Consider the following 10,845-nt stretch of genomic DNA (forward strand, 5'->3'; position numbering starts at 1 on the left):
CATCCCCTTACCTTGCCTTAGCTACCCCATCATTTTTCTCTATTTAAATAATAACTTTTTTAGGTAAGATAAGGACCAAGCGCGTAACAAAAACAAATAGTATGGACCAAGTGCATGACAAAAACAAACACTAGGGACTTGCCGAGTTAAAAAAAATAAATTAGGACCAAACGCGCAAATTTCCCCAAACCATAGGGACCATTCGTGTAATTTACTCTAGATTGAAAGAAGAAAATGATGTTTCCATAGTATCATAACTGAAAAAGTTGAGAGAAAAATTATCGGTCCGTAAAATATTTTCCGACCATCGGGAGAATAACCATGGAAAAGAATTCAACTTTGTTCGTATCCATTGTGTTATATATATATATATATATATATATATATATATATATATATATATATATATATATATATATATATATATATATATATATATATATATATATATATATATATATATATATATACTCTAATAAATGAAGATTTTTTTGCCACTTGTCATACTCTCATCAAATTTGCCACATGTAATTTTAAATTAATTTTTATTTTACTTGTCATTTTATGATTTTTTCTATTTTATTAAATGTCAAATATTATTTAATCTAATAATAAATGCATATCAATTTCATTAATGGATTTTTCTTTTAATTTCAAAATTAAGTTTCATTAATTTTCTTTATTTATTTATTTAAATTATTCGTTTAAATTTAAAAGAGAAAAAAAAACACTTTAATTTTTATAATTTAATTCTCACTTTTCTTATAAATTCAAACTTTTCAAATATTTTGAATTTTATATTATTTTTTTTAAAATAAACTCATGTGATACATGGGTCTCACACCTAGTATATATATATATATATATATATATATATATATATATATATATATATATATATATATTACACTTCAGCCCTAACAAAACTCGTTCACAAATCACACTTCTCACTCTTCTCTTCGTCTTCTACTCTTCTAGGTTACAGCCGACATTCCAAATTGCCGAGTCGACATTCCAAATCGACTGAAATCAAATCGCAAGCTACGAGCCTGCGATAGACAATAGTGCGACCAACGGGCAACGACAGACGATACGCAACCCACAAATCGAACAACTTTGTCTTCGATCGACGCCACATAGTGACGCTCATGCACAAGAAACAATCACAGGTAATCGATCATTCGATCGCATCTTTCTTTCTCTTCATTTTTCTTGAAATTGATCATATGTAATCGATCACTACTTGTATCTTTCTCTTCAATCGTTCCCTGTGACCCTGTATCTTTCATTCCCTGTGGTAATTTGGATTCTTGAAATCAATTTCTTATTTAGAATTAGAATATGTGTCCTACTGTATCTTTCATTCCATGTGGTAATTTGGATTCTTGAAATCAATTTCTTATTTAGAAATCTGAATAACGTTTTGAACCTTTAGAATCTGTAAAGTAATTTGTTTTATAATAAAAACTAAGGAAATTGAATTGTTTTATAATAAAAGCAACTTTTGTTTGCCCTGTTTGTTAACCTCTTAAAAATTCAGATATGGTTTGTTTACCCTCTTAAAATACACATCTGAATTTGTTAAAATACTAAAATACATAGAAGGATAAAATTGTCATTTTTATAATTCAGCACTGTAATTTAGAGGTTTTAATCAAACAGTATTTGAAAATTCAAATCTTAAAAATTCAAACTCTCTTAGAAATTCAAACCTTTTAAAAATTCAGATCCTGCCTAACAGCATTTAAATGCATGATTTAAATGTATTTCACTTGTTAATACTTACTTGAATTATGAAACAGCCCATAAGTTAGATTTAGTTAAATGTTTTGGGCTTTGGGCCAAATAAATTATATCGAATTATTGATTCTTCATCGATGACGAGGCTTCTTCTTCTTCTTCACCGATCAGCTCAGCAGGCTCGGATTTTGAACCAGGTATGTTAATTAGGTTTAGGTCTACGTATACGAGTTCATTGATAAAACTGCTTGCGTAATTTAATTTTGATATCAGGCGGTGGGTATGTTTCACCATTTGTTAATTTCTAGTTCTGATTCCGCGTTCTTCATAGTTTTGCTGTAATACATAGCTTCTCATTTCTAAATATTTTATCTTTATGTTATCAGAGTGGCTTACCACCATTAATTTCTAGTTCTGATTCTGCCTTCCTTTTAAGTTGGGATCCATATTCTTTAGCATCCGGTTGTTTTGGCTCTTACAGTTTTTTGTTTTCATTCAAGTTTATGAATGCCTACCAGGTGTTTGATGTTTTGTTCCTTTTAACACCAATACTTTTACTTAATCCTCAAGCATGCCTAGTCTTCTAGTTGGAAGCACTTTTGTGAATTCTTTTAGTTTTTGTTCTCATTCAAGTATCCCAATTAGTATATACAATGTCCCCTAAATGACATAGTGGCGTATGTGATTCATATTCATAAAGATGCTCTTTTTATATACATAACAGAGTTACATCTTCTGATCTTCAACTTCTAATCTATATAACCCCTTTTCCCCTTATGTGGTGGGTGTGGTGCAGCTTCCTTGGGACATAGGAGAAGCGTGAGATATAGAAAGAACATGGTGGCTGCTTCCGCCTCCTTCAGGTGGATACTGCAACTGCATAAAGATGTTCCAAAAGCTGCAAAATTTTACAAAGAAGGCCTTGATTTCACCATAAATGTGTGTACTCTCCGGTAGGTTGAACTTGAATCCGGCCCTCTCAAGCTTGCTCTCATGCATTCTTCCAGGTCACTTTCAATCCTCTCTCTCTCTCTCACACACACACACACCCTTTTGATTCTACATGGCGATATGAGTTCTTCTGTATATATACACTACAGTGAGATTGAGGTTCAGAAGGGATACTCATCACTGTTATCATTCAGTGTGACCGACATTAACAACACGGTGACTAAACTCATGGCTTTAGGTGCAGAGATGGATGGGCCTATCAAATATGAGGTCCATGGGAAGGTAATAATAATAATAATAATAATAATAATAATATATTAAGATTCAAAAGATTGTTGCTTTTGTTGGCAGGTTGCTGCAATGCGGTGTATTGATGGTCACATGTTGGGTCTTTATGAGCGTGTTTGAAACATTACATTTTAAAACCCAATAACAACCATTTTCCTTTTGATTATCAAAGTGTATTCTTAAGTCTTAACAACAGGTAGATTGTTTGTAACTTCTCTTTTTCTTTCATTGAATTTGTAGTTCCTGCCTCTTCAATACATACATACAAATTTTCATACTGCTCTTTTCAAAATATCATAATACTGTTGTATACTTTTCTGTATGCTCATTAATATCATCAAGTCACAATGAACTTGAAAAGAGCTTATTAGAGGCCCGTGCTCAGCACGACCCGCCCTGAAAATCTAGTAGCTCCTTCACACAGAGGATAAGTTAGGTATTTGAAAGTACAATGCCATATTTGATTTCATTATACAAAGCCTTAATAAGTAAAATTTGATAGTATAATCGTTGATAACAAGAAATAAGAGTATGATGCTATAAAACACAAATAACCCATCAAATAGGTTTAGCCCTTTCCGTGTGTTTCCTCATTAATCATTAAAATTTAGATACCTTTAATGAAGGCATGGTTGAACAACAACCTTGTTTGGGAGCTATGATATGAAGGGAACCATGTCAGCATGACAATTGGCATAAATATCATTAATCTACACACTACTTCACCCATGATGGAAAAAAAATTATCAAAGCATAACTCTATAGCATGCAGTTATTACAAATGTCAAAAGAAGAAATTTACCTACATTTTTTAGCAAGAGGCATAAATCAGACAGTCAAAGAGCTTAACTTGGTTCATCTTTTTAACTGCTTGAAATACATTTTATGATTAGCAACAAATTAAATGGAAATTTTATAGCAATAGTTAAAAGACCAAATTTACAAACCATGAAACTATGAGAATATTAAAGATCATACACAAGTATTGTTTGAATAGCCACTCATTTCAATTCATCAAATCTCGATGTGTATAATTATGTATAATATTGCAATATGAGGAAATGAAAGTAGGACACTATAATAAACAAATTAATGGAAGTATATATATATATATATATATATATATATATATATATATATATATATATATATATATATATATATATATATATATATATATATATATATATATATATATATATATATATATATATATATATATATATATATATATATATATATATATAGTGCTTTTAGCCGTTCATTTCAAAAAATTTAAGTGTGCTTTATAATATATCAAGACTAATGTTTTCTCACCGGCACTCACTGAAATTTGGCAACATATGACAAGATGTTAGCTGAAAAAAAAAAAGATAACGGCTTATTTTTTATTTTTTATTTTTTTTGAGAATATTTCGATTTTAAGATCAAGAAACTAATCTAATCAAAGTCTAATCTCCATTAACTCAAATCTCATTGATAATATACATAAGAGGCGTTGATTACGGACCATCATTACCTTTGCTTGGTACCCAAATAAATGAATCGGAACAAATTCGTCAAAGAGTGTCTCTACAAACACCAAAAAAAACTTTAGCGATCTTGACGGAATCCCTTTTCTTTATATATATTTCTTTGGTTGGTAATTTACTTTACACATATAAAAAATCAAAGACATTTTGACCATCTTGGAAACAATCTTTTTTACATCTCAGGTCAAGTTGTATATTCTTGGGAGTTTGAGTCTTCAAGTAGCCACAAACTATTAAACAATAGATGGTGATATAACCGGTATGTGGAAACCATATCTGGTTCGGTTCTTTATTTCTAGAATGTTTTCCTTCAATGCTAATATGCTCTATTAAGCTAATATAGCCAAATCTCATTAATCTCAAAAAAGTAAGTGGATGACTATTAATAGGCCTCTTAACATGTGCATGTTTTAGGCACTAATAGCTACTACATGATCATTAAGAACTTTCCAACTATTAAAACTAACATATGGTAAAGATTCCATAATTGAACTGATGGGGTTGTTTCTTTGAAAAACGGATTAAAATGGTGATACGTTCTATTATATGGTGGAATAACAAGAAATTTGATAAAAAATTCTTCAAACAATATGAAAACAATTGATCATCAAGTTATTATAAATCAAAAACTATTGAACTGAAGTCGATTAACTTAGTGAAGTAATTGAGAAATACTTCATGGGTCTATTGTGAACAATCTTTTTTAATCCTCATAAACTCGATTATTATAATAATAATGAAATTTTAATGCTTCAAATTCACTGGTTTTAACTAAATCCATTTGTTTCTTTCTAGTTGAGAATCTTGGGTTCAAACCCCTTCAATATGATCCACTATAATTCTAGGAGTTAAATCCTTATTTTTTTTAAGGATCCCAATGTCCGTTCATTACATTATTACCTTTATTACTCTTTATGAAGTAAGGTTTATCAAACAGTATGAAATCTTAAAACCATTACAAGTTGAAAACACATCCATGAAAGTTCTTTGTGACAAAAATTCACTCCTTCCTTTTCTTAAAAGGAAACAATAAAAAAATAACCAGGAACACATATTTATTGGAGATTAACATATACCTATTAACCAACTTATAATCATTATTTGAAAGATACCACAATTTATCACTTTTAACTATTTATAAAATATTATTTAGGTTGTTTAAGTTGAACTAAAATTTATATTTAAGTTGATCCTATAAGGTTATATTTAAATTAACAATTTAAGTATTTTATATAAATTGTTCAAAAGTTGTAGCTTTAAAATGATAATGGTTTACATACAACAACATATTAGACCTAATAAATTAAGTATTAAAAGTTAAAAACATAACTTTATAGTAACTTTATAAGTAGAAGAAAATATATTCTTTTAATATTGAAATTTAGTTTATATATGATTACATTTTAGGTTTTATATTTATTTAACCTTATTAACCAATATATGATCATTATTAGAAAGAAATTGAAAAGTCATGGGAGTTTCAAATGAATGTGGTGAAAGGAAAAATGAATGGGAGTTTCAAATGAATGTGGTGAAAGAAAAAATGCTAGCTTTATAAGTATATAATGATAATGATATATATATATATATATATATATATATATATATATATATATATATATATATATATATATATATATATAGGGTTAGGTTCATGTAAGACGACTTAATTTTGTGAGACCGTGAGACGTATTTTTTTATTTATTTTTTTTATTTTTTTAGTTAATTCAATTTCTGAAAATAATATTTAAAAAAAGAATTTTTGGATTTTTCTATTTATTTTGCATTTTAAAATTATTTTTTAGAATAAGTACAGTGTAATATTCTATTAGAATATTTCACGTATTTTTAAAAAAAAACGGGATTTTTTATTTTATTTTATTATTTTATTTTTTTTAGTTAATTCAAGTTCCGAAAATAATATTTGTAAAAAAGAATTTTTAGATTTTTCCATTTATTTTGTATTTTAAAATTATTTTTAGAATATGTACAGTGTAATATTCTATTAGAATATTTCACGTATTTTTCAAAAAAAAAACGGGATTTTATTTATTTATTTATTTTTATTTTTTTTAGTTAATTCAAGTTCCGTAAATAATATTTAAAAAAAGAATTTTTGGATTTTTCCATTTATTTTGCATTTTAAAAATATTTTTAGATTTGGTCTCATTGTCTCACAAAATTAGAATGGTCTCAAATGAACCTGAACCTATATATTATATATATATATATATATATATATATATATATATATATATATATATATATATATATATATATAATGAATGTATAATTAATTGTAGACCAATTATTTAATATGGTAATTGTGGAATTATGTTAATTAAATTATTTATTATCTAACACAAATTCCTTATAAATATGGTAGCTTTTTGTGATTTCCTATAACTATGGTAGTAGGTGACTACACGTCGGCCAAACTTTTACCGACATCAAACCTTCTCAAACCCTTGCCATCATACACAATCGCTGACGCCCCTGCTTCACCATCTTTTATTTAATAAGTGTAATTCGAAATAGGTTGAATTCAATTGATGGTTTAATTTAATTTAGGTCTAATGTTTTTTCTTATTAATAGATTTTGGGGTTTAATTCGATTTTGGCTTAATGTTTTTGTTGTGTAATTTGGTTCATGATTCAATGTTTTTGTTGTTTGTTGAAGAGGCGTGGTGTTATGTATAGAGGTTACAAGGTTACTGAATTGGAGGCGTATGTCTACTAATTTCTAATTAAGTGAAGTGAATATATAAGGTTACTGAATTGGAGGCCCAAGTCTACTATTTCTATTTAAGTGAAGTGAATATATGCCATGGTTGTTATTACCGGTTATTGGTGATTATTGGTTTTATTTATTTTATTTAGAGTATAGCAATCAAATGAAAATGATTCTTTTAATAACCCAAAAAACAAGAACCCATCGAGTTCAACAAAAAGGCATAATAAATTCATTAGAAACTCTTTCAAATGAGTGTTGATACTTAAGTTTTAGTTCAAATTTAAGTTTCTCATTATATTTAATGCTCAAAATCCCTATCCCAAAGATCATGATATCTCTTTTTTATAGATTCAAAGACCGTTTAGTTTAATATTAAAATTTCATATCAGAGACTTTATTGTTTTTGTTTTATTACTCTATCTTATGTAATTAATTTTATTTCTTTCGGAAAGAATTGCTAGAATTTTTGTTTATATCACAATAATAATTGATTTACGGATTTTTTTTTTCATATTTGGTATTTTTTTTCATTCTTATTGAATCCGATCACATTCTTGTAGAGTATGTTAATTTTTTTATATATTTTTTTTCACATTCTTACAAGAATTTGGTAACATTTTTTTTAAAATATGCTAAATTTCTTATTATTCCAATTTTTTGCATTTGTTTTCATTCTTTTAAGAATGAATCACACAACTTGTTACTAATATTATGTTCACTTTAAAACTATCGATAACAATTTTTTTATAATTATATTGACTAATTGTTATTTATTAACTCCATTTTGGCGATGAAAATGAAGATTTGAATTACTACATTGACCAAACCCATTAAAGATATTAAATCAATATATTAAAAATCAATATAAACAAGATTCTTATACCAGTGTAATGCCCGAGTCGTCATGTATAAAGTTTATCCATTTTTGTTATTAAAATCAAGACAAGTCAAAAGTACGTTGAGTGTGCACAAGATACACATGACATACTCCCTTTACATATGTACGAACCCATTTTGATGATCAGCTTTTGCGGAATAATAAGATCTTGAGATTTAAGGATAATAAAAATATTAAGAACACAATGAGATGAGTAATCCAATAATTTTATTAGAAAGAAAGAGTTACAATATGAAAATGAAGAACAACTGGTGAGAGATATCCCATCATACTCTCTTTAACTAGATGACTATATTTTAGGTGCACACATAAAACAATGATCATCCCACTCTATTTATAGAGAGATGTAACTTACAATACAATAAAAGAGAATAAAATAACCCAATTTATCACTCATAATTTGTAGAGAATTTTCATGCTCCAACAATCTCTCCCTAAATGCTCGTAAATAATGAGGGATACAAATATAGTGACAAAAAGCTAAAATACATGGTAACCGGCTAGCAAGTGCGGTAATAAAAATAATACATAATAAGAACCAAATTTTGAAATGTATCTGAAACTTTGAAGTGTCTGTGATCTGTGATGCTGGCCATGAATCTCTAATCGGTAAAGGTCTTCGACTTCAAGGTCACCACTTTTGAGGCAGAAAAATAGGATCCAAATCTTCAAACTCATCAAAAGCACAATGATCAAGTTGAAGATCCAATCAAAAAAACACTTCTGCTTCAAGAACTATGAAACATCTATAGTTCTTGAATCATAAAACACTAAAAATTCTTCAAAAGAATAATCTGTTAAAACATGAAAACATTATGAAGTAGAGTCTGAATAATAAATAATTTGGATCTGGGAAACATTTAGTGAAGCCAAAAATTTGATCATGGTGACCAAAAATCAATGACACGTTACATCACTAAATAAATCATCGTTTTCAGAAGTCTCGAAATTCCAATCTCAAACAATCATAAAATTGGATCCAGATGCTAACATTATATTTTCTCCCTATTTTTGATAACCAATTACCAGATATAAAAAATAAATAAATCAATATGGATGGAGAGTGTCGGATACCAAGAGCTTCGCATGCTCTCTGTAACACTTGAATTGGGTATGTGTCATTTTAGTGCTTTTTATTTTAAATATTGCAATTTGGTCCTTGAGGTTAATATGTGTGGCGTACCATTGGGTACGCATAGCGTACTAGCTGAGAAGCTAGTACGCGGGGCGCACCACATGGTACGCTTAGTGTACTAAGGGGGCAGTTTGATTGTGAATTCGAGCCCCGTACATTGGGCGTACGAGCATTACGTTGGGCGTACGAGGGTTTAATGAAACCCTAATTTTACGGTGTTGCACCCTATATAAACTCCTTAAGTCCCTAGGGTTAGCCTCTTTACCAGCCTCCATATCTCATAAACCCTAAATTTCGATCCTTAGCATTCATTTTATGTCTTTGAGCTCTTGAGAAGAAAAGTTGGTGCTTTATTGCTCATTTTGAAGGGATAGAGGAAGATTGAAGGTTCATTGCTCAGTGTGAAGCTTAGAGATACAGAATCACTCCTTTTACAAGTCATTTGAGATATAAAGATCTTATCTTTTAAACATCTCTTATGGATCTTCTTTTGGACTTCTTTTTGGCCATTTTAGTCCCTTTTGGTTGGTCTGGATGGTTTAAGGCCGTTTTAGAAGCTAAATCTTTTAGATCTGGATGTTTTGAGGGTTCCTTAAGCTTAAAAGTGCAAACTTTATTGTGTTTAGGGTCTCATGCATGTATTAAGTCATTTATTAATATCTTTTGAGCTCTAAGAGCCTCATTTAGCCATGCATGCATGTAAAGTTAGCAACTTTACATGATAAACCATCTTAAGGAAGTCAGATCTGAGTTTGGGTTGAAGTCTTAATCGATTAAGAGCTGGAAAATGGATGTTTGCCAAATCGGGGAGTACGTTGGGCGTACAAGCAGGTACGCTTAGCGTACAAGCCTTAAAATCATAGGGTAAAAAATTTTCATTTTTAATATAATTAAAAACACTCATTTATCATTTATTCAAACATTTAGAAGTATTTAAAAATAAAAACAATTATCAGAGATCATTCCTAAAATCACGAATTGCGAAAACCACGGGTGTAAGCGCTACGATCAAATCGGACCCTTCCCTTTCGAACCGGAAATACCTGAAACCATAAACCACAAACTGTAATCACAAAGCTTAGTGAATTCCCCAAATATCACATACCATAAATAACAAACATACGGCCAAGGATATCCGGGTGCTGGCCTACCTCTTCGGTTTATTTCAATCGGATACTACCGAGCATATCTTGGTGCTCGACCTGTCCCTTTGGTCTATTTAAACAGGATAATTCTGAGCATATCTGGGTGCTCAACCTGCACCTTTCGGTCTATTTCAACCGGATACCAGGCCTATTTCACCCCTACCACTACCACATAATATTACACAGAAATCATCAAGCATTACATGCACAACGGACAATTATCACAAAGACAATCATCATACAATAACATAACTAGTGAGCCGGCCTTGTTTCCTTCGACCCACGGATTCTACGAAGGGAGACTCACCTCGATAGTTGAACCCGATAATATATCTCTGACTGTAGATCCACTAGAATCCCCGTGCTAATAAACATGAAAACATTAGATTAACATTTTGGTTCCAATACCCAATCCAATAATC

General features: G+C 29.5%; 1 pseudogene; it reads left to right on the forward strand.

The window, feature by feature from the left end:
• The first annotated feature begins 1,968 nt into the window (after positions 1-1,968).
• On the forward strand, positions 1,969-3,291 carry LOC111899542 (uncharacterized; annotated as a pseudogene).
• Positions 3,292-10,845: the final 7,554 nt, after the last annotated feature.

This window comes from Lactuca sativa, chromosome 5 (assembly GCF_002870075.4).
Source record: "Lactuca sativa cultivar Salinas chromosome 5, Lsat_Salinas_v11, whole genome shotgun sequence".
Taxonomy (NCBI): Eukaryota; Viridiplantae; Streptophyta; class Magnoliopsida; order Asterales; family Asteraceae; genus Lactuca; species Lactuca sativa.